We start from the raw sequence: 26,481 nt of genomic DNA, 5'->3' as shown, positions 1-26,481 counted from the left end.
AGTAATAATTTTCAGTGGACTACTAAAGCATGTTGCCCATTGAGTTGCTAGGACTTGGCCTAAGATTTTGCCACAAGGACTGAGCAGAGTTTAGGTACAAATGGAAAAATAAAGGGAGAAAGGAGACTCGAGCTTGAAGAGACACAAATTTTAGGCTTTGACACAGTTGAACTTGGGTCTCAGCTTGTCTTCTTGTGAGAGGAGGCAAATAAACTCTGTTCACAGAGGCCTCTTAGGTCCACAGGCCAAGGTTATGTTAGCTGAATATTGTTCTGAAACTTGTGAAATTCAAACACAACTTCTATATTAAATAACTAAATAGCTCTTAATAAAACTTTAATGATAAGAAAAAGTAAAAAAATAGAACAATGAGTTTTCTATCTGACTTGTTAGCAGTTGACAATGTTATTTTGCTATTAGTCCTCCTTAATGTAAGAGACGTCACTTATATTTGTGTATATAATATATACGCATGTATGCACATATGCTCATGAATGTGTACAGAGAAAGACCCTCAGTCATGCTCCTTACTATTAATAAAATATAATTAACACTTTTCTATATATTTGAAAACACTTGGAGAGAAATCAGCAACAACTAACAAACCAGGATATTTTCCAGGTTCTTGAAAAGATTTAAGAAAAAAATTTTTTTCACCAACCAATTTCCATAAAGGAAATCAATCCAGATGAAGATCTTTTTTGAATGGCAGGTAGTGAAATATTGTTCATTTCCAAACACAAAATGCTTTGTAGGAATGGGGTCCAACCAAGCAGGTGAGATTTCCATGGAGACTTGGGAAACTTAGCAGGTTTTTGTTTTATAGCTCATTAATTAAGAAAGAGAGTTTCTTCACCAATTTCCTTTAAAGAATTTGTTCATGTATTAGCCACGATTCTCACAGGGTTCTTGAGCTAACGATGGAAAGGAGAAAAATACAGTCTCCATTAAGGTTGTTTGGGAAACTTAAGTATCAGATGCTAAACAGTGACGTTGTCAGAGCTTGCATTCAGCTATAATCAAAACAGAGTTCAGAGGGCTGGCCCAGTGGTGTGGCGGTTAAGTTTGCACACTCGGCTGCAGCGGCCCGGGGTTCGCAGCTTTGGATCCCGGGTGCGGACCCATGCCCGGCTCATAAAGCTATGCTGTGGCCGTGTCCCATATAAAGTAGAGGAAGATGGGCACGGGTGTTAGGCCAGGGCCAATCTTCCTCAGCAAAAAGAGGAGGATTGGCAATGGATGTTAGCTCAGGCTAATCTTCCTCACAAGAAAAAAAAAAAAGAGAGTTCAGTAAGTGTATTATTAGAACCAGCTAATCAGCCTTGTGATTGAATTGCTGGGTTAGATCCTGCTCACCTCTGCACCATCTGCCACACGGGCTCCCTTTGCTGCACAGTCAGCAATTGCTGAGGGCCTGGTACACAACCATTTGTTGAGTTAAATCAAGTCAATAGGTTCTTAACTGAATCTGGCATCTCTTAGTTTTGCTCAAATAATTTGCCTCCAAAATAGAGTTCTTTTGAAATATATACCATATGCAAAAATGTAGATGTTAAATGTATGGTTTTCATTTAAGCTCTCTGAACTACCATGTGTCTATCAATCTAAAGCAAATAACACACATGTGAAGAAACGTTCTTTTGACAACTAAAGACAAATTGATACATTCACAGCGTGTGGCCTTTTTATTTTGCTCATTTTTTATAGGAAAAATGGAGATGTTTATTCCTGGCAAATATACGTGTTCATCCTTCATGTTTTATTGCATCTTACCTATAAAACCTAACTTAACGTTAATTCAACTGTGTCCAAATTGATAGCAAACCTGGGTATATAAGTTCAGTTTAGGCAATTGAACCCTTTTCAAATTCAATATATTTAGATCAAAAAATTCTGGCATATTTAGGATATTTTTCTTTTATAGAAGGATTTCTACAATCATCTCTGTATTAATGGAAACAACACATCCATGTCAATTATAGTTTGACAGGTAGGGATATCCAAGAGAAAAGGGTGGGCAATTAATCATACAAGATTAAATTTGGAATAAAAAAGCACTTTTGCCATTATTTTAAAAGCATAGAAAATATATTCCTCAAATGCAATTTTTCTTGAGTAGTTTATTACTGTAACTATATACAAATAAGTGAATATACATTAATTCATATATGGATGCCAAAGGCAGAACTTCATAGTGTAATGGGAAAACCATGGATTGAGAATAAAACAGATGAATTCGGGATCATAAATTTATTAAATATGAAATGTCAGCCAAAGTTCCTTAAATCTTTTCTGACTCAGTTTTTCTTCTCCATAAAATGGAAATAACAATACCGTATATTTCATAAATTTGCTATGAAAAGTAATGAAATGACATATGTGATATAAAGTGGTTTATGGAAAGGACTCAAAAATAATTAAATCAATTTAAAGAAACATATAAGGTATTAATATGTGATGAGCTTCTTTAGAAATTATCTGGCCCTAAATACTCACTTGACATTTGTATACTTTAGTGAAATGTTATTGGTTTATTAAACATTCTAGCTGAGCCATTTAAAATGCTAATACTGAATTCACTACATTGATTCATTGCCTGAGCCAGGCATCAGTCCTCACGCAAACTAACCGGTCTTGTTTCCTGGAAAGACTCGTCTGTCACTTTCCATTTAGCCCTTTCCCAGCTTGTAGATTTAAGCTGGTGAAAATGGAAGCCGACCAAATGCTTGTCACCTAGCCAGGCCACAAGGCTCACTCGTATGAAGACATTAGTTTTTCATCATGTTTAGAAGAGTACTTCTCATCCTCATTTGGCTATGAAGTGAGGTCACCTCTCAAATATGAATTAAATAACTGAATTCTGGCTAAAATTATCTCCTGGTAATTTTTTTAAATGATATATTACATTTCTTTTTAAGGAATAAGTTGTGGTCATACAGTGGCATTTTCTTAAAATTTCTTTTCCCGAAAGTAAAGGAAATGGTAGAGTTAGGCCCTTGAAAAAGCGACTAATCCCCCAGCCGCAGAAAAGCAGAATGACAACGTGGATAAATACCTTGTCTTTAACACAAGTTTCAAGTGACTGTGGCCAGTCACAGCAGAAATGGTAATCAGGGGTCTGTGGAGAATGGTTCTTCAGAACAAACCAGCAAAGCATTGGTGGGAATGTAAGAAAATGATAGTGGTCCCGGAGGAATTTCCTTTCTTCCAGGCTTACACTTTGAAGCTTTGAATTCTGAACTTTTGAACTATGTTGGCTTTGTCTTGTCCCTTTGGAGAGATTTGCAAGGTACTCTTATAACACTCGCTATAATTATATTCTTAAAAAATTAATGATACAAAGATTTTCAAAGAAAAATTGTCTGCTTCAAAAAATTCTACAACTAGCAAACACACACACACACACATACACACATAAAGTTCTTCTGATATGATTGGTTCTAACACAGCCTAAGAAAAAGCAGTCCTCTTTGTTATATCTCCAAAGGCCCCAATAATTCATAATAAAGCTTGTAAGTCATTATCAGAGGCTGGAATGCTCTCTGTATAACTAGGAAGAAGACATAAAGGGAAATCTAAAACGGTAGATTTCAAGAGAGAAAACCAGCATGGGGCCACCAGAGGATATACAATTGAGGCTGAATATATTCTTCAAAAGAATTATTTTTAACAAATCCCTTCGCAGTTTGATATATGATTCAGCAAATGCACTGTCTCGGGTTTTGTGGCTCTTTGGTACTTACAGACAGAGCACATCAGATTCTCTAAAATAATAAAATTAGGTTATTGGAACAATTTACTGGAGCTTAGAGAGTCTCTTGCAACAAAGATCAGTCTTTCAAAGACTCTACATGTGCCTTGCCGACCAGTTCAATTTCTGGTTGAGTGTAATGAGAGAAGTCACAGCACACAAAGGGGGCCTGGTATTTCAATTAGTCATTAAACATTAAAGCTTCACTATTTTCCATAAGGAATACTTTAACATTTTTCTATGTTAACATGTTTATATATGAATGCTAAAATGTGCAATAAGTAAGGTCAAATGTCCTAGCCACCTTATTGAATTCTGCTCTTTTCAAAGCTCATTGACTCAGCTGATCGCTCCACCTTACAAACAGTTAAGAAAATGTCTTTCACTTGCTTCAAGTCTTTGTTTAATAAATGTATGTCTCCAAATGCTGTAGTATCAAGATACACATTACCTAGATTAAAACATAAATTAATGAAAAGCTATCCATCCCGGGTAGAATAAAACTGAGACTGATACGCAGTTATGCAGCTGTCACTAAATTAACTTTTAAAAATATTAAATGGGAAATATCAATTCTTAAAAAATGTAAACCACTGAAACAGCCTTCTAAAGCATAACGCTTGTTGTAAAAAGGACAACCTACATAACAACAGAGAATGTCACATATTTAGCTGACAGTATCCATCAATCATTGATGAAATTATAATATTTATGATGGTTTTCTGGCAAACAATACAAACCTGATGAAAACTTAAACATAATAGTATACCATCCTTGACTTTAAAAATTGAAATATTCAAGATTTAACCTTCACTAGAAGCTAGTAGAACAAGAAAGAACAAACTGGAAGACATTTCTAGGAAACATATGAAAAGTTTGAATCATTGCCTTAATCATTGACATTTAACTAGAATATCAGGGATTTTGCTATTCAAGTTTCATGTAAACATATATATGTCACAAACTAATAAGAAACAATAACTTAACTATTGGTTTTATGTTACATTCATATAAATTCCCTAAAAGTAGATATTGATTAGATCTTTATGAGAGTTCCATAATATGTTAGTATATGTTATAGATGTCAACAATATATGTTATTAATATATGTTCTAATTAAACTAAAAAGCTGTGGATGGTTCCTGGAACACTTAGTTACATATAATGAGATTAGAAGTTTCATAAGTATAAGACACATCTATAGGACCAATCTACAAACACTATCCCTTGCATATATTCTAGAGAAATTTACCTTAAATCAATTTGACGTGGAAGGGCTCTTTCTCAATCATTATTGGGTAATTATTAGAAATATTTCAAAATTATTAGAAATATTTTAAAATTTATACATGATGTTTGAGTGCAACAAGAAATTTAGATATTTGAGTTCTGTCAAGCACCTTCTAATTTACTCTAAATATCAGAAAAAATATAAACATGGACAAGCAAATAGCAACGACAAAACAATATGTAAACCTTCCACAGTCAAGACATGGAGGAATCTTGGCCATATGTCTAACACACTAACAATGTAAGACCCTTGTCCACCTCCTGTTGCTAAAATATCAGTGTCTAAAGTGGAAATAAGCAATCTTAACAAGAAGAAAAAAATATTGTGAAGAAAATGTATATTGTAGAGTTAGTCCTCAGTGTTTTTCTAGGTTTTGCTAATGTATTAAGTGTATGTGTGTAATTCTGGACTCGTTGCTTTACCTTTACATCATTCAGTATCTCCATCTGTAAAATGGGCACAATAGTAGTTATCTCACTAGTTTGATGTGAAGATTAGAGGGTTTGTATACAACGTGCCCAGGAAATGCTCTGGGCTATGACAGATACTTAGTACATGGTAGATTTAATGTAACATATTCACTCTGCTTGCTTTGTAAATGAGTGTTGGCTGATGTTGTGGGGGCCCTAAACTTAATACAAAGCCTTATTACCAAGGTGTCTCAAGCAAAATTGTGACGTGTAAATGAAATTTTTCCTCTACATCTTAAACGTCCTCTTTTTGCACCCATAGTAAACATACCCAATATTGTTTGGATACTTACTGTGTACCAGATATTTTATCTCATTTAATCCTCACAAGAATCCCAAGATGGAGGTGCTATTATCTGCCTCATTTTACAGATGAGGGTGCTAAAGGTTGAGGGGAGGTGGAAGGATTCGCTTGAAGTCACATAGCTGGCAAGTCAAAAATTAGGATTTGAACCCAAACAGTCTAATAGCAATGACTAAGCTCTTACTTATTAAACCATAACCTCTTCTGCTTCTTATCTTCCCATTCATCAGTTGTACATCTGCTCATATTCTCTCTTCTCTGCATCCTTACTCTCATTATTAAGACTCCAATATCAGACACAGAAAGAGGCATTATAGCAGAAAAATTTAAAGCATACTTTATCTCAAGCTCTGGCTCTGCTGTTTACTAGCTTATGACCTTGGGAAACTTTACATAACACGCTATGACTCAGTTTCTCATAATAAAATGGGAAAAAATGAAATAACACAGGTGAAACTCTGAGCATAGTACCTGGAACATGTTAGAGGCTCAATAAATATTATATATGTATACTTTATAGCTTTGTGTGAATAAACCATGAGTGTCTGCATTTCAAGTCATTTTTATGAGTCAAATAAAAGATTTGCCTAGTTAAATAAATGTAAAAAAGGGAAAGTAGGAAAAATTTATAGATATGGATAGTCCTTCACCAGTGCCCACAAGAAGAATAGTAATTAACATTAAAATAATAATGTGTGTATCATAAATAATGGTTTAGCAACTACCTTTTGAATAATGACATTGTGGAAGTTTCTTTACAGACATCTCTAATTCTTATAACAACTTAAAGTATTATTTTTCGTTTTTATAGATGTGAAAGAGCAGACTCAGAGAATTTAATGTTTTGCCTAAGGTTATACAGCTACTAAGTGTTAAGCAAGGATTTGGATTCTGAAGCCATATATCCTTTCCCTTGCTCCAATCTTTCTCCTTGCACAAGTATAGGTACACGCAATCATCTCCCCTTGGTAGGGAACTGACTCTGCGATATAGCTATGCAATGACTGAGGAGTGAGAGCTGGAATGTTTGCCGATATCGATGGATCCAAAGTGAAAGCCAAGGCAAGGAGAGTCAGGAAGGCTGAGGCTACTGATATCCAAGGTATAGCTTCCCACAACCATGGTCCTGTTTCAGTTCCAGAGGTCAGCTTGCCAGAGCGTGCATCTCTGCCCGTGGCAGGATATCTAGGCTGTCTGGATTTGCCTGGCAGTGAGTCTGAGGGGGACCTCAGCTATAACCCAGAAGATGGGTGACTTCAGGCTAAGAAGCAGGAGATTCTTCTTTGCTTTCCTGTTCCATCGTTCTCGTCAAAGCCCACTGTCAGCTCCAGCCCTCTGCTGACCCAGCGATTGTATCTACTTCTTACTCTTGGATCCACTTACTCATGCAACACTTGTGCTATTAGAGCATAGCAGTAGAAGCTCTTTTGGAAATACCAACAGAAAGGAGCGTAAAGTCCATTTAAGAAATCAAAGACATTCACATGTGATATCTTTATAATAATTAATTACAAAGTGGTCTGTGGAAATGTTTTCCAGGCTTTAACGAGGTATGCTAGTAACTAGTCAATCCCGAGGTTATTATAATGACTATTAATGATGATTTATATCATCAATAATAATAACTATGAACCACTTACTGCCCATGATTTTAGGTTATACGCAGTGTGTTACTTCCTAGAGCACCAAAAAGCTGGAACCAGTGCTATTATACAGAGTAGAAAAAAATACTGTCACTGCAAATGGAATAACAGAATCTGAGATAGAACGACCTATATCGGTCATCCAATCAAACCTTATTATTTTACTTAGATGACAACTAAGGCAATGAAGATGATATATTTGGAGTATATTAAGAGCTGCATGAAATTCAAAAGGTCATCAAACAATTTGATCAATCTTTTAAACCTTAATGTGAATTAAAACCAATGTGATGCCAACTCCAGTACTATCTATTTTTTCCCTTAATGACATGCATAGGATAAGCAATCCTGGATTCTCAAAATTTCCAGAGAACATTCATAACCTTCCGTAATGTCATAATTCACTGTTTAACTTGTTCCTTTATGGGGAAATTCTCTAATCTGATGTTCACCCTTCAAGTTGAACTTTAAACCATGTTTTCTTTTCACCCTGAGTGAAGTGACTAGTGCTTTGTCTCTGTATTATAATTAGCCTGGAGTTCAGTCGCTCCTGGAGGTAGAGAGAGAATAAAATAAATGTGACAGAATCTGAAACCCATTCTGACTTTTTGTTTATCTGGCTGTTCTTCATAGATTTTATGCTTAAAAGTTTAATTTTCCAGTTCTTAAATCCACATATCTCTTTATAGCTTTTTGTAGCACTTTTTGATCTGCAGGCTTTCTCATTATGGACTACTTAGAAAAACAAAGGGAAACAAATATGAACAGAAGAAAAGTTATTTGGACAATTTTATTGCTGCCTATTATTGTGTAATCTACTGCTTTATTGTCCATAAAAGTTTAAGTAGGGCTAAGATGGGAATAGAGATTAAAAGTCCAATGATTGAATTTGCCAAATTCTCTATGAAGTACCTGAATAACGACAGATCTTGAGAAGAAGCTTCTATTTCATAGAACTTTTCTTCTTTAGAATCACTCTAGATAGTCATGGAGCTTCATCAGTGTGAATTCCTTTTGTGGTAAAAGTATGCTTTTAATCATGTGCACAATTGTGATTCTATGTGCTTTCTGAAATTCATTTAAAATTGTTTCTGAATTTATTTTATATAAGACCTCCTTAAAATGGTTAGCTGAAAGTGTAAAACTGATTAAACCAAATATTTTGAAGATGAAATATATAAAGTAAGACAACTGATCCAAATAACCATATTCATATAATGTTCTTTACACATTTTATGATCACATTGCTGAGAATGTAGATTTCAGGGCTAGTTCCAAATAATCTGTATTAAAGGGGCCAGAACATTTTCGTATACAGAATATAATGTTTTACACAATTTTCTTTTTCTTTCCTTTATCCTTGTAGATTAATGTAAAGAAAAACATAGGAATGTGCTTTGTTAATTTGTAAGTTGATAGCTGACAGGATTAGATGTTGATCTCTTCTATCCATGTACTAAAGAGTTTCTGTGACGCATGTGTGAAAAAAATGAAAAATTGTGATATGTGTACCTTTTTAGCTATCATATGTTTGGATTTATTTTACATTTCCCTTTGAGGCCCTAAGAAAATCTAAACTAGTAGTTTTTCTCTGTGGCACATTAGCTTATAAGATATAAATATTTAGAACTATCCGTGGAAATTCTGGTTCAGTAGGGTTCGTGTCGTTTAACAAACTTCAGAGCAGATTCGATGATTTGCTAGGGTTAAAAACTACAGTCCAAAATTATCTGACTGAAAATGGGACCCAACATTGGCCCAAGTTAAAATTTTACTGAATGTTCCTAGATTTGTTAACCATGCCCAGTGCCAATGATATATACAAGTGTTCAGGTACAATATACCATTGGATGCTCAAATTGCTATCATAGAGAAACTACCGCTTGTTGGACACGTGATATGCCTTTTTTCATGTAGAAGGAGTTTTGATTTTAATAATATGAATGTCTGAAAAAGTTTACAACATTTTGTTTTCTTAGCTACGATCTCTTGCTCCCAGGATTTGATATTATTCAGTATTTTTACAATGTAAATAGTGCTACAGGCTTTTTAGGTATTAAAAGGTCATTATAATGAAAGTACTGTAAGTGGATTTCTTAACTTATGGAATTCTGTGATGAAGTATAAACCAACAGAGTTTATATCACTTTTACACCTTAGAGAGCTGTTCACACCTTCTTAATTCACAGGAACTTTATTTAAGGTCGATTTCAGTTAAGTGTGAGGTTTCACCTCCAAGTATATATTTAAACATTTTTTTCTCTTTCTCACTTAAAATAATCTTGACTCTTGAAACTAGAGACTTCAAAAATGATACATATTATGGAAATTTTAAATATATTTTAAATTAAGAGAATTATTGAAGGTTATATTTTAAATTTACATGCTTTATACACAAATACACACAATACATTTATAAGGGGATTGAGAGAAGAAAAAAAATCAGTGTATTGCTGAAAATCAAGGTGATTAGAAAATGATTAACAACCCACACCAACAAGAATATAGAAAGATACTTCCAAGCTTCTTCTCAATATTAGGTTATGGTCACTGTGTGGGTGTCAATTCTTGTGCTGTCTATGGAATGTATTTTTAAAAGTAAGCAAATCTAGGGGGCTGGCCCCAGGGCCTAGTGGTTAAGTTCGTCACACTCTGTGTCAGCAGCCTGGGTTCAGTTTCCGGGTGCGGACCTGCACCGCTCGTCAGTGGCCATGCTGTGGCAGTGAACCACATACAAAAAAGAGGAAGATTGGCACAGATGTAAGCTCAGGGCAAATCTTTCTCAACAACAACCACAAAAATAAGCGAATCTTATGTGGGGTTCTGTAAGAGAATTTTGCATCTTAACCTCGAAGGTTAACGTCTCCTCAGGAATGTCAAATTGATGGGAAAACTTAAGGGCAATTTTTGAGTCATTTTCATCTATGTAGCCAGACAAGTTGTAGTTCATAATTTTGTTTCTCTGAGATACCAGAAAACTATGTCAAATCTCAATTCTAACATTTCCTGAAACAAAGTATAGAAAGCAAATCATTAAGAAATGATTCCTCAAAGAAATATATAAAACAGTCAGTGAAACAAGAAGGATTGATAAATTATGACATATGAGTCACTTTATACTTGCAAAGTAACCACTCCCTTTTGTCATCTTTACATAAATTCAAATAAAATATTAAGTTTGAAGAAACAGAAGGAACTATTTTCTTTAGGGAATTTTTTTTTTGCTTGAGGAAGATTGTCTCTGAGCTAACATCTGTGCCAATCTTCCTCTATATTGTATATGGGACGCTGCCACAGCACAGCTCGATGAGCAGTGTGTATGTCCGTGCCCGGGGTCTGAACCCCCAAACCCTGGGCCACCAAAGTGGAGTGTGCCAACTTAACCACTATGCCACAAGGCTGGCCCCTGTAGGGATTTTTTTTTAATGATTTAAATCTACTACTTAAATTCAAGATATGACTAACAAATGTACATATGAGAAGCCTAAATTCACTTGACTGGCTGGGATGCACCTGCATCATTTAATTTCTAATGAGAGAAAATTTCCATCCTTGAATACTCATATTTGTCAGTTCCCTGCAATAGAAAACTACCTTAGAAGATTGTCTTTCAACACTATATTTGCTTTGACTTCTCTGTTACTCATGCAAACAGTGTCACTTCAGTACTCAATGAACCAGCCACTAAATTGGTCCTCTACAATGGGTTTGAGATCAATAACTAATTTTGAAAACTGATTAGTTTGCACCAGAGTAGTAGACAGTTCCGAATTTTGCCAGAGGACATAATCAGCCAGTAAACAGAGGCATTAGTGCACTAGTAATAGGTTGGTAATACTCTTTTCTACAAAGGGCGATTTGAGTCTTTATAAACAACTTCATGTGTAAATTAAATTTTTTTTGATGTTGAAATAAGCTTAGTTTTATTATGCTACATAGCTGGTTAATAAGTGTTGTTTGTAAATGAATTCTAATAAAGCAAGCAAGTTCAGCATTGAGTGACTGTTAAGGAGCCTCAGACATTTTTATATATCTTGGTTGGTTGTGAATTCCAGATGTTTCCAACATGAAAAATGTTATGTTCTAACAGTTAATGTTGTATTGCTAGCCATTCAGAAGATGTATCTTTCTATTAGATGGGAATGTTGCTATGGAGATAACTGTAAAAGTCTGACCTAGGAGAAGAAGCGAGGAGGGAATTGTGTTAAAGGAAGGGAGAATGTCAATTATGCCAATAATCGAAAAGGTAGTGAAAAAGTAACATCTTACCCACAACTCCCTTTGGAAAACATAAGTGAACACATGATGCACAAAAAGGAAGTTTTAGCCTTTTGCATTGGCTTTGTAGTTAGCTTCATCAAGTGACCATGTGGATAAAACCTGACTACTTGATTATCATGTGAACTCACACTAAATTGAATACATAGCTTTAAAAGTCATTCTGAATGCATAAGCTATAGTTTAGCAATTGCTGGAGGCTTCATATTAGGACTGTGATAAAATGCAACTTCAGAAAATATGCCCTTCTTAAAACTCTGAGACAATTGTGATTCCACAAGCAAAGTCAGTCTACCAACTGGTGATATGAAGCCAGTATAACATGGCATTCCAGATTAACTAACTACAGCAGAGTGAGTTGCATCATTTGGATTGGGATTTTAAATGTGAATACTCAGTGCAACATGATGCCTAAACTTAAGCTGAGAGAGATAAAAAGACAGACAAAAATCACAAACTATATTCTGAACAGAGGTTACTTGTATTAATATGGGGTGGGAGGTAAATACTTAGAAAATAGATTATAATTCAGAACCTTAGGCCACCTCCATGCATTCATTCAATGCATAAGAAGGCAAATAAATGAGGCGACTCTCTCAAGACCTTAGTGCACAATGGTGGCAGTGATGGGACAAAGCTCTTAGTCTGGAATATTTAATTCACTGCAATGAAGAAAGTCATATTTATTCTTTTGTTTTTTCGTATTCTAAAGGGCAACATTCTACTTGCGTTTCTTTCACTTTTGAAGGAAAGCTCTGAGAAAGAAAGAAGGAAAGGAGAGAGGGAGGAGAAATGAAAAGGAAAGGGAGCTCCTTCACTTGGGTTTCAATGCTCCTCAGAGGACTTCCATGTGGATAAGCCCCGCTCTTTCTTGTAACCTGTGGTTGTGAACACAAGTTCAGTTCAAGTTCATTCAGAGTTAAATTTTATTACTTTCTTAACTAATATAGTTGATTCTATCAGTGGCAGTGGGTACCTGTATACATTAGCTACTATTGATTCTTTATGATTTAGTTGGAAAAACTCATAGGTGATGTTGATGCAAATATTACAGAATCATTCTAAGTCCTAGAAAAAGACCTAAGAAGTATTATAATGTTTAATTACCTTTAATATTGGAAACATAATGTTGATAAAACTGTGGCACAGCAGGGAATGGGAGTAATAGGAAAAGAATATTCAAGGGAACTAAATTGAGTTTTCTAAATAAGAGAATATTGAAAACAAAATGGACATAATAAGGAAATAATCACAATACAGGTGGATTATTCTACCATTTATTTAGCAGAAATACATTTTTGTTTCTAATATGGGAAACAAAAACATAGCAATAGACTAAAAATGTCAATATTTTCTTCACGAAAATATCAGTATTTTGCAAGGAGATGATGTATTTAAATTCAGATATTAAACATACAGAAGCTTAAACATGAGATTTGAAATTAAGGCCTAGATTCTATTTTCAGGGCATGATAAGTTAATCTTTTGGAGCCTTGATTTTTAAATCTGTGACACAGGAATTATATAAACTCTAGTTGTTAAAATTAGCTTAAATCAGCACATCACAACCCTCCCTTATTTCCCAAACTTGCCTAGTCATAAGACTCTTCTGTTGTGCTCTTAAAAATGCAAATTATTTCATGTTCTCTTGGAAATTTTTTTTTTTTTTTTTTGGTGAGGAAGATTAGCCCTGAGCTAACATCTGTTGCCAATCCTCCTCTTTTTGCCGAGGAAGACTGGCGCTAGGCCAACATCTGTGCCCATCTTCCTCCACTTTATATGGGACGCCACCACAGCATGGCTTGACAAGTGTGCGTCTGGGTCCGCACCTGGGAACTTAACAGCTACGCCACTGGGCCGGCCCCCTGGAGATTTTAATTCAGTGGTTCTGGGTTTGGAGGATGGGGAGTTATTGCTTAACAGGTATAGAGTCTCTGCTTGGGGTGAAGCAAATATTTGGAAACATAGTGATGATGGTTGCACAACATTGTGAATGTAATTAATGCCACTGAATTGTACACTTAAAAATGATTAAAACGGTAAATTTTAAGTTTCATATATATAAAATTTTTTTTCTGGAATGTGTCCATGGACACATTCTGACCTTTGGACATTCCTGACTTTGATGCAAAAGCTAGGCTTGTAGTTATTTTGTTCATCATGATAATATAATATCACTATATTCTCAGATTTTAAAGGTTATTTGCATAGTATTATTTTTATTGCTTCAATGATGGTAAAATAATCCTGAGAACCATCAGAAACTATTTTTTCGATAATATTCTTTAGTTAGCTTATCCATACAACATTGTTACAAGTAGAAACCCCAAGCCTTTATTTGCAACATGTTTTTGTGCTGAGAGATCATTTTTAAGAGTCTGTCTTCTGGTTATGATCATAAGAGTTTTTGAGCTAATCTGGTCCCCAATGTGTAGCTATAGATATGATGTTAACATGTGATGAGAGAAATATATGCATTTTAGGTGTGGCAATGAACTAGACTAGATCTTGGACTGAAATAGAGTGAGGAAATACACTTGGAGGACTGTTTGCACTGTAAGATTATACAAAATGATTAATAAAGTGTAGTTGCATGTAAGTTATGGTTTACTAGATGCTGGTTCAATAGCACTGTCCTAAAATATTGGCAGAAGTTTTCAAAACAAATTGCTGATGAAAACCCATTGAGACATTTAAATGTGCCCTTCTCTGTAGGGCACATTTGTAGGTAAATTTCCCTATGCCTAGGCCTCTGGGTTTGTGTTTTATATATTGAAAGAAAGGTGCTTTCAAACTCGATAAACATTTTCCAATTTAATTTTGCTGCCTAAATATTTACTCTGTTGAATAAACAAACGAATCAGCTGGGACTTGTTAAATGTCAAGTCACTGAATTTTCTCTCACTTCGTTATAAGTCACTCAGCACATATAACTGAATAGATATTTGAGAAGGAAAGACGCTCAAGGTTAAGACTACAGCCAAAGGGCATTTAAAAATTCCCTCTTGCAAAGGAACACTTGAGTATGGACCTACTTTGGTGGAACAGAAGCTGCCAGCCTCTAAATGTGAAATGGTAACACACACACACACTCACACGCAAATTAAGAAAGGAGCATATGGTCTTTTATGTGGACCTACTGAGATTAACATATGAGGGAGCAAAGGGTGTGTATACGTGTGTGTGTGTATGTGTGTGTGTGTGTGAAAGAAAGAGAGCCAGAGCCAGAGCCAGAGACAGAGATTGTGTACTTCTAAGACAGTGTCTTCTTACAGCTAACCATATTCCCCACCAAACATTTAACAAAACGATGCTTGATGTATCCTGTACCTACTCAACCAGAAATATAGACTGAAAGGACCATTTTGCTGTAAAAGTTCATCTCCAAAGTGAAATTCAACATTCTGCCAGGGGAGAGTGCTTGTTAAATTGGAAGTATATTGAATTATATGAATACCAGCAAGACATTGATGTCCTTGGGTATACAGAATAGATTTGCAGCTTTTTAAGTCTGATCCTTGACGTTCAGGATAAAATTAAGTTTGAATTAAATGTCCTCAAGTCCTGTTTGCTCCCTAAAGGTGCCTACATTCACTACAATAGTATTAGACATATCTTGCCCTTTTCTTGCCATCACTAAACACTCATCCCTTGATTGAGCTGTTACATATATGAGCATCTTAGGGTAATCATTTAGATTACATCAAGTTTCTGTGATGGTAACAATCATGTCTGTTTGTTTCAAACCAAAATGCACACTCACCAACAGTTTTTTTGTGACTTTCAAGATGGGTGGCACTCACAAGCAGCAGACAGCTGAAGTCGGCAGCATCAATCTTCCACAAACTTGTCTATTATCGTAAGTGGTGTTTTTTCAAAGATGAAGAGATGCTAATTCAGAATCAATTTTTAAAATGCTAGATAGAATTTGTATTTAATTTTTTTATCTAGAAATTGTTAAAAATTTCAGCATTAGTACATTGTCATGATTTTTGTCAGAATGGTATGGACTGGCAAATTTTTCTACAGGGTTTGTGATGAATACTATCAAAAGTCACTGGTGTTTGATCACATTAAAATGTTAGAATTACTAACTACCATTTGGCAGAGGTTTATATAACGTGTGCAAATTTTAGTAATTAAATAAAAATTTTGACATCTGTACAAGTTAAAATAGAATCTGAAACTTTAATTAAAATTCTCCCTGTTGAACATGCTGGGAGAGAAGCAAATGTAGTTTACAAATTGTATTATGTATTATTACAAATATAACTACTGAATATTTTATACATAAATATACACATATGCACACATACAAACATATACTAAATATATACAAAAGAAAATTATGCCACATGTGATAATTCCATGACTCTACAAAAGTTGACTTCACGGGTCAGATATTAAAGTAGCCTAGGAGGGTTATTTTGCCATGCCCTGATGCAGAAATTGTTTACGTCCATTGACAATCAACTATTGTACCAGCTGACTTAAAAAATGTTAGTAGACATGTCAGTCTGAATGTAGGCTGAGTTTTCAATGAATATATTGACTATGTGATGAGAGGCTTACTGAAAGTCATCAATCTCACATGCTATTGACTTACACTGATTCAGAGGGACAAATTTCTTGCCAAAATAAACTACCAGATATAATTTACCAAAGTTAACGTAATCAAGGGCCATGTGTATTAAAGAATACATTTTACATTTTGCAGAACAAAGTTGTGGAAAGGCTGCCACTGAAAACTTGATGAGATAATTGGAGACCTCAAGAGTTTCCTGGTAACAATGATGATTTATATGTACTATTTGGGCCTTTGGAAATGAGAAAAAGAACTGAAGGTATAGCAATTAGTTATACAAAAAGTGAGAATGGAGACAATTTTTGGATCATGATTTATATTAATTAGTCTATGCATGGCTCAAGTCTCATGGCAAGGTAGAAGAATATATTTTTTAAGAAGTTACTTGTCCTTAGTAAGAAAATTTTTAATTAACTAAGGAAGGACAAAGAAGACAACAGACAAATAGTATCTTCTTTCTGTTCTGTGGGGAATGTGATGATATGGACACACAAAAAAAATGTCACTGTAAAAATCAAGGAATGAATTAAAAACAGTATTTTTGCCTCTATTCTCTCTCTCCCATCTTCATATAAATGCAGACTTAACACACACACATACATACACAGATAGCTTCAGGTTCACTTTGTTTGTACTACCTTTACTTCAGAGTGACATATATACTGCAGAGAAGTAAATATAATTTCAAATCTATCATCAAGATAGTGTTAAATGAACCTAAAAACTCGAATGGGATGATTGAAGTTTGGACCACTTTAAAAGAAATAGAATCTGTTACGATGCAAGATGATATAACCAGAGTGCTAGTTCACCAAGAGCACAGTGGAAATACACTGGAAAGAGAGTACAAGTTGTAGGAATAACTTTAGTCCTTAAAATGGGGAAGGAAATGGTTTATGGAGTTCAGATTCAGATCGCAATAGAGAACTGAGGCCAAGTGTAGTATTGTTGGTGGTTTTAACTTTCTGGATACCTATAGAAGCTGATAAGTTCTTGACTTCCATTACCTTGATGATAATTATACTATGATTAAATGAATCTATGTTCAACTCATATCTTTAAGACTGTGACTATGAAAATAAATAAAGCATATCCTAGAGTTTGTTATAACCTAGGAGAACCAGTTGGGCATGGTCAGATGCATACTCTAGATTGTTGCCATTCAAAGTGTGGTCCCTGAACCACTGCCATGATGAGATGAGTAGAAGAACTGAAAGTAAATGTTTAGAAACCTTCATGGCAATTGAAATGGCTGTGACCTCCTGGTACGAAATCATTTTTCTAACAATTCACTTTTGATATATTTTACAAAATCCACGATGGATCGGAATTAAATAATAATAACAAAACTTCTTTTATCATATAACATCAGAATGAGACTCACTGTCCTAGAAAATGAAGATTTCATGTGTAAGTATATTGCTCACATGAGAATTCAGGTTTACAAAAGACTAAGCAACATAAAGACTAATTTGATTCTGTTAGAGAAAGAAGAACACCAAGGAAAACTTTGGCTTCCTCTTTGAGTAGGAGCTAAAGAATTCTACTGATGGGAAGAATGGAGAATTCCTCAATTACTGTTTTCTTACCTCTGTCAAAGATCACAGTCTTCAAAATGAACACTGTGGAACAAATATTGATATGAGGGATTTTAATCCCCTAAAGTTAGGAAATTGTAAAGAAAGCCTCTACTAGTGTAAATTCATTAAATTCACTAGCCTTTGTAAATTGTATCGCAGGGTATGGGAAAGATGATCACCAAACCAATATGAGGGATTTTGGAGAATTCATGACAAAAAGAGATATATTAAAAATGTATGTTTCATTTTAATTTTATAAAGTGGAAGAAAATAGGTTCAACTAATCATACTGAGATTTATGAAGTTACTGAAAAGGCAATGATTTTATGTCCCAATACAATTTACTAAGAAGTGATTTCAGAACAATCTCTTTTCTTTTTTTGCAATGTTTTTAGACAGTTGAGACACAAAACCGGAGAATACTCAGTGCAGTGGGAATCTGTTGATTTTGCTTGCATAGTATGTCTTATTGCAGCAACAGATTCAACTCTTCTTTTGGAAGTCTTCCCTGCCTCTTACTTTTATTTCATTTATTTTATTTTTATTTTTATTTTTTGTGAGGAAGATTATCCCTGAACTAACATCCGTTGCCAATCCTCCTCTTTTTGCTGAGGAAGACTGGCCCTGGGCTAACGTCATGCTCATCTTCCTCCACTTTATATGGGACACCGCCACAGCATGGCTTGACAAGCAGTGTGTTGGGTCCGCCCCTGGGATCCAAAGCTGCAAACCCCAGGCCACCGAAGTGGAGCGTGCGAACTTAACTGCTATGCCACCTGGCCATCCCTATCTTCTTTTTATTTTGATGGAGCCAATCCTATACTCTGGATCTAGGGATTTTATCCAAACAAACGAGAGTGACACATGAGACTTTTTTTCCTGGAACTATTTGAAAAGAGAAGAGGTTACCAAATTTGTGAGTATAAGCTGGTTGTCATTCTGCCACTTCTTAGGGAAGAATGAAACCAATATGAGGAAAGCAGATCTGAGACGTGAAGAGGGTGGTGACATCATTAGGCCACCTGAATTTAGCTATTTTAACTACTGGATTTTTCAAGTACATTACCCATCAAAGTCCCATTTCTGGGCTAAGATAGTTTGATTTGGGATTTTATGATTAAAATCAAAGGAATCCCTATTTTACACCCAGTGAGTCTGAACATCAGTAGTCTGTTTATACTTCATCTGGGGACAAGATGAAGAAATATAGGCTGAATGTAAAGACAATTAAGTGAATTGGAAATTGGTACAATGGCCACAGTTAAGCTTTGTAAGTGTTGTTAAACAACACAGAGTTCTCAATTAAATGCCATATAACGCTTTGTCTTTATCTTTGTCACAGTAAGCATGTTTCCAAATGACTTGAGAGAAGTTATGGAAGATAGGGCAGTAATTTGGACTAGAAAAGCTGAAAAACTTTCCCATTACAAAACCTTGGAAATATTTGCTAAAATAATATAATCATGATTTTAAAATGCTTGTAACATAGTAAAGGGAATCCTTAAAGATCAAAAACAAAATAGCAGCAAGGAAGCTGATTAACAATCTCTTCACGGGAGCTACAGCTGCCCTGTGAATGTTTAACAATCTCAGTGCCCTAAAGTGTCATGTTTTAACAACCATCTTGGGCACAAGAGACAACGTGCTGGGCCCCTCAAGGTAAACAAGTTGGTCCCACTAAAGTTAGGACCCTTGAAGGACTACACTCTCAGTGAAAAGGTACATTAGAAGCAAAGTCTAACCACTAACAATTGGAAACAAGTGAAAAGCCTGTCAGACTCTGCCTAACCTCTGGATTAAAAAAAAAAGCCCTCTGAGAATTCATAATTACATTCCTGCCTTCCATCTAGTTTGGAGTTGAAATTTACTCTTCCTGCTTCATCCAGAAAACTTCAAGTCAATAAATTAACCTAAAGTTGTCCTTATTGTTAACACTGGGTGGAGGATGATGTGCACCTGGAAAAAAAATGGAATTCTCTGGAAAAACTCACCCTCTATCTAGACCTTGCAGGATTCTGGTAAAACATGACACACTTAATCCAAAATTATAAAACACATGAGGAGACACAAACGAGTAAGAGTAAGAGCTGAGAGTTGATCACCACTAGACTCTAAGGGAAAGAATTTCTAGAAATGTTCTTCAAAAATAAAGGAAAATTATCCTATAAGGAAGTTCTGAGATGTAGTAAGTAATGATGAGCACAGATACTGAAAAACATGTGGGGAAATAAAAACCAACAGTGACTATAAAACAAACATGACAATTTCTAAGCTTGGAAGGTTAAAATCCCCAATAAAACAACAACAAAACAATGACATGACTTGAAGTAAAAAGTATTGTTTTTAGATGAGAATGGTGACAGAGCACAAAATGACATCATATGCAATTGATTAAAGGAATATGGAACTGTTAGCTAAGAGAAGACACAACTTTGGGAAAATAAAATCTGTCTTAAATAATTTTAAATGCTGTCATGTATTGGAACATTTATATTTTATTCTGAATCTTACTAGGTAGTAGATCGAGGAACAAGGAAGTACAGATTTCACTGAACTATAAAGAAAAATTTTTGTTCCATCAAGGCTATTCTAAAAGAGAATGGACTTCCTCAGAAAGAAATAATTTTCTGGTCTCTAGAGGTATCATAGATAGATTGAATGGCTGCTAATACGTGTTCTTATAGAAGGAATTCAAGTACTCAAGAGATGGATTAAATACATTGTAATATTTCTTCTGAACACATACTATTCTGGGACTATGATTCTAAAATAAATATTATTTTTTTCTTGATTTGTGAAAAAGGAGTTAAGTACATCAATGAACCTAGAAAAGATATGGAAATTTTTATCATGTAGTGGTTTTTGAATGGTAAGAATAATAGTTTCCAAATTCTGCTTCAACCCAAAATGGAGTAACAGGAACTGGATATACTCTCCCACCTGAAATAATGAAAACATCACACTAAATATATGAAACAATGATTTTCAAGACATTGGACATCGGGCAAAGAAAGAAATTAATTCCCGAGAGATAGGGGAAAAAATAAAATGATCCCTATGTTTGCCCCCAGCTTACAGCTGGAGAGAAATTGCAGGCTACACACAGGGAGGGGGACCCAGGTGGAACCTAGCAGTCTTCCTAAATGGAGGAGATGGAACCAGGAGTTTGAGGAGATAGTGGCTAAACTTCACAGGAAAGGGTTCCTGAGAGAAAAGGGCTGCACACAGAGAGGATTTGGGAGATCTGCAGAGGGTTCTCTTCAAGTATTCAGCTGAGCAGTGGTCAGTGCACGTGTGTGAGCAAATTCTCACCACTCGATCAAGTACCATCGAAAAGAATTCAAGGAAAAAATTCTTGAGAATCACAAAGGGCTAGGAGTAGTTATTGATCTGGCTAGCCTGAGTGGAAAATTTCACAGTTCAAGGGACATTTGGTAGAGTACTCGGAAGAGATCTGCTTTGCTAGGGCAATAATTAGCCGTGGACAAAATACTAGTCCTATCTAACAAAGCTTAAAAGCAAGACCAGAAAGGATCAAGTTATTTCCAAGTAACCTAACCACATCTCAGAACATAGTTCAAGAATATTTTAGGAATATAAAAATGTCTAGTACTTAAAAAAGTAAAATTCTCAACATTTGGCATCCAATAAAACATTAGCAGGCACACAAAGAAGCAGGAAAATACAACCCATAATGTGTAAAACAACAACAGCAAAAACAATCAAAACCAACAGAAATGACACAGATGGTAGACTGAGATGAAGACAGTAAAGAAGTTGTAATAACTGTATTCCATATGTTTAAAAGCCAGAGGAAAGATTGAATATGTTAAGTATAGACATGAAAGATATAAAACAAATAGATCAAATTGAACTAGTAGAGGTGAAAACTACAATGTGCGAGATGGGAATAATAACCAATAAGACATTGCAGAAGAAAAGATTAATGACCTTGAAGACATAAGATTAGAAATATTCAAAGTGAAACACAGGTGGGGGGAGGAGACTAAAAAACAACAAGTAAAAGAGCATCAGTGAGCAGTGGAACAACTTCAAATTGCCTGATACGCATATAATTGGAGTCTCTCAAAAAGGATGTATGTTTGGGGTGGGGCAGAATAGATATTTAAAGGAAAAATGGCCAAAATTTTTCCAAATTTGATGAAAATTGTAAATCCACAGAAGCAAGGAGGTCAATGAATATATTCAAGCATATATTCACAGACTAACAAATGTGCCATTGTAATAGGATACTACAGGTTCCAATGCTGATTTTACAAGAAGCATTAGAAAGACGGCAAGCTTGGTCTTCAGTTTTTTAATGAATTTATATGGTGATAACAATATCAATAATAAAATTAATAATTAACATTCACTGAATGCTTATTATATCCAAAATAGTTCTGATTTCTTAAGACCTGGGCCCCCAAACTGGCACATCACTTCCACCATATTCTATTGTCAAAAGCCATCAAAAGACTTACCCAGATTCAAGGGGTTACATAGGTGTTTCCTCCTGATGGGAGGAGTGTTAAAGAATATGTGTTCATCTTTAATCTGTCCATCTGTTCACACTACCTTCCAATATTCATATCAGCTATTAGGATTTTGCTAATCCTAAATTCAGGAATGGTATACATAGTCAACCACCAGAAAATAGTTTCTCCTTTTATTTAGAAATGTCCAACCTTTATCCATGGCCATTCAAAAATATTAGGACCATACCTCTGATTTCACGTTGCCTTAAGAGTATCCTATTTGCTGGGTTTTGACACCAATATAGGAAAGCGGACAAAAAAACCTTATATACCTGCAATTTATATTTTCCTTTTCCTTTTTCAGCTTCTTAAAACATAAAATGTTTTCAATTGATGGTTAAAATCTTTCGGAATTTAATCTAGAACTATGATATCTACAGATTTATAAAATTGCAAATTCCTTTTTTTTGTAAAACCAAGAGAATTGTATGTCATTTGTTCTGTGGGAGTGTGAGATGAGTGTTGTTGGAGAAAAGTTTATTTGAAAAGACCAAATATTTCTCTTTGTTAATTAAGTAAATACAATTTATTTTATTTTGTTTTGAGTATAATTAACCTTATTCATTTGTACATTTAAAATTTGTGATAATTCATTCAGGGTAAGGCTAGTATTTATCTTCTCACCATCTATAAAAATATATTTGCTAAATAAAATAAAAGTATAATAGGACTGCACAGTATATACAAAGTGCTTAGATTATTTTTTCAGTGACTCTCATGGACTGTAGCAGTAACTATTCACAACGAGACAACTGGGAATTTAACATAAACAGACCTTTTTATTGGAAAAGGTCTTTAACTGCTAGGTTATTTCTAATTGTACGTATTTTAAAATTTAAAACTAAGTGTTTAAAAATAATAATTTTGACTTTCTATAAATTCACCAGAGTTTTTCTCCAATTAGTCCACACTACTTTTTAAAGCAAAAAGTAAAAACCTTTGAATTAGATAACGAAGGCCAGCTGGAATTCTTGTCTCCCAGTTTATTAGCTTTGTTACCATAGCTTCACCTTCCTCCTTGTGTGTCAAGTAGGAGCCATACCGCCGGTCCTCCACAATCCTCTGAGGATTTAACAACACAGCATAATATCACCTAACAGCATTCAGCACACTGTAGGACAATGTGTTTTGTAAGGAGGAAAGAAAACTAACCTAAATCTTAGTAAACTTTTCTTACCTCTCAAGGAACCAGGTAGAAAAAAGTACCGATACAAAAGGTGGCTTCTCTCATTTGCTCTATATTTGAACTGTGGATGCGTTTTCTAGTTATCAACATTTATTGCGCAAAACCCTATTATAAAATATGGTCACTATTTTCTAGTTTGGTAATTGACTTCAACTATAAAGAAGCAGTAATTTTAAGTGGTACTTTCCAGTATATTTTACAGAAACTTAGTATGTATTTTTCTGACTTCCTTAAAGATCTAATTCAAAATTTTATTTTGAAGAAGTTTGAGATCACTAAAGCGCAGTTTGGAAATATGAGAAGAACAATTATAGTTGAATGACAACTTTAATAATAAGTAAGAAATGTTTTTAAATGTTCTTGCCGGGTCTGCAGACACAGCTACTAATTCAGATCGCAATGAGTGGTATGTAAAGCTCAAGGTAAAGGGGGTTGGAGGATCATAGAAGGGACTTTCCCAAACACGAATGCCAGGATTCTGAGTAGCTCTTTCAATAGGTCATGATTCGGATTTCCTAGAAAGGAGCAACTCAAAGTCAATCTACTGAAGAAACTCAAAAATAAATTTGAAAGCACATTTTGTTACTAACGTATTAAAATATATCCCCTACCTTTCCACACACAACTGAAATACTCGCATGAGGTTAGGTAAGCATTGAAGGAGGAACATTGCCTTCAAGTTTATGTCTCTACAAAATATTTTTGACAGGTAAGAAGAAAATATTACAAAAATACATACGATAATAAAGATATGTATCTCAGGAGTCTAAATGAACAGGAGTATGACCTTCTAGCTACAGTTTGGTGCTCAACATGAATTAATAAAATAAAACATAGTTTTTCAATAATGTTATTGTTTTTCAGTTAAGAGATGAAAAATTAGAGTAATAGAAAGTGAGAGTTGAAAGACTTCTTAGAATCCATTCAGTCAACTCCAGATTTTATAGATGAGGGGACCGAAATGGAGAATTAAGAGAACTGCCCAGTGTTACAGAGGGAATTAAAGTTGGAATCAGAACACTAGACTTCTGGAGTCCAAGAGACCAATGTTTTCTCTGAGCCACACTGATGTGTTTCTATTTTGTCTGTCCCCTAGAGTCAAGGAGATGGGTATGTACAGCCAACGGAACCGAGTGTAGAGAAGCACACCGAGGCACACAGGAGCTTCTGCACCTCCACAAGCAGCTGTCATCGCATGTTGATAAGTGAGGCTGACACTCCTTAAACACCAGTGGTACTTCCCATGCAAAGAATCAGAAGCAAACTCAGTGGACAGCCTTCCTTTCTTAAACTGGAAAGAATTTCACTTATGTAACACTTTTATCTTATGAGAAATCCTAGTCTGTGGAAATAGGGAGTCAGAACAATAAAGCAGAACTGGTTGTTAGATTTGCATGTGCTACTTAGCCTGTGATGTTTCACTTGTAAAAGTGAAATGTTTCACTTGTAAAAGTGAGGTGTGCTTTGCAAATGAAAACCAGGCATTCCACTGGGGTGATAAAAATGTCAAACTTTGAGTTGCTGGGTTGAAAGACGAAAAGGAAAACAAATCAATGAGCTTCAACAGAATAAAGTTTAAAGTAGAAACTACTAAATATTTTAAATCTCCAATTTCTAAATAATTATAAATTTCCTATATAATAACCAAAATAATTCTTTGTATGCATGAATTTTTTTCGTATCACAGTGACTTGGTATAACTTTCAGAAATGAAATAGGTAGCAGGATCTTTCTAAAAAATTGAACTATAACATTTATTATAAATAAGTCAAGGAAATGTTTTCTTTTTGATAACTTTTAGTAATAATAGCATTCATTTTATATTTGCTTACTAATCACCTACAGATTATATTCTAAGAGGGAGAGTCCCTTTTTTTTAAAGTGGAAGAGATCCTATTCTTTAATTTTAACATATCATGTATTTTTAATTTTACTTATTTCATTTAAATTTTGCTGGTCAGTCAAAAGAAGTTTACTAGGCAATTATCATGTATCAGACATTGGGTTATGCTCCAGCAACACAGCAGAGATGAAGTTCTGGTGCTAGAGCAACACCGTCTCCAAAATTACAGACAAGCGAGGAAGAGAGACGTAATAATCACAAAGAAACAAGAGCTATGCAGAAGAAGGTTACTAGGTCTAAGAGACTGTTATTTCTATCGCTACAGATTATAACACAATTCAAGAGTTAGCGAGGTAAAGAGGAAGGAGTCTTCCAAATAAAGCAGCATGTGTGATGACTCAGCTTTAAAAGAACTTGGCTTGGGCAAGCCCCGGTGGCCTAGTGGTTAAGTTTGGCTCAGTCTGTTTTGGTGGCCTGGGTTTGGTTCCCCGGGTAGGGACTTATGCCGCTCGTCAGATGGGGGCCGTGCAGTGGTGGCAGCTCACACAAGAGGAAAAAAGAGGCAGATTGGCAACAGATGTTAGCTCAGGGCGAATCATCCTCAGCAAAGAAAAAAAAACAAAAACAAACGAACTTGGCTCAATTAAGGCTTTAAAAGAAGACCAGTGTAGTGAAGTCCTGAGAGTTAGGAAGAAAATGGCATAATATTGTCTTGGAGAGGAGGGCAGAGCTCAGATCATGAAGGACCTTGTGCATCTAGTCAAAGAATTTATATTATTTGTCTTTTTTTTGTGTGTGTGTGTGAGGAAGATCAGCCCTGGGCTAACATCCGTGCCCATCTTCCTCCACTTTATGTGGGACCCACCACAGCAGGGCCTGACAAGCGGTGCATCAGTGCGCGCCCGGGATCCGAACCCCGGCCGCCAGCAGCGGAGTGTGCGCACTTAACCGCTACGTCATGGGGCCAGCTCCGAAGAATTTATATTATTATCGGGTACACTCTAAACATTTA

General features: G+C 35.2%; 1 long non-coding RNA gene across 1 annotated transcript in view; it reads left to right on the top strand.

Moving 5' to 3' along the window:
- The window catches only part of LOC147913469 (uncharacterized), a 41,261-nt gene extending 15,994 nt beyond the window's left edge, over positions 1 to 25,267 (top strand). Inside the window, exon 3 of the long non-coding RNA XR_015548681.1 lies at positions 24,723 to 25,267. This is a non-coding gene — a long non-coding RNA (uncharacterized LOC147913469). The remainder of the gene's footprint in view (positions 1 to 24,722) is intronic.
- Positions 25,268 to 26,481: the final 1,214 nt, after the last annotated feature.

The sequence above is a fragment of the Ceratotherium simum genome, chromosome 27 (assembly GCF_057802395.1).
Source record: "Ceratotherium simum simum isolate JZ-2026a chromosome 27, ASM5780239v1, whole genome shotgun sequence".
Taxonomy (NCBI): domain Eukaryota; kingdom Metazoa; phylum Chordata; class Mammalia; order Perissodactyla; family Rhinocerotidae; genus Ceratotherium; species Ceratotherium simum.
This window is presented reverse-complemented; position numbering and strand designations above follow the sequence as displayed.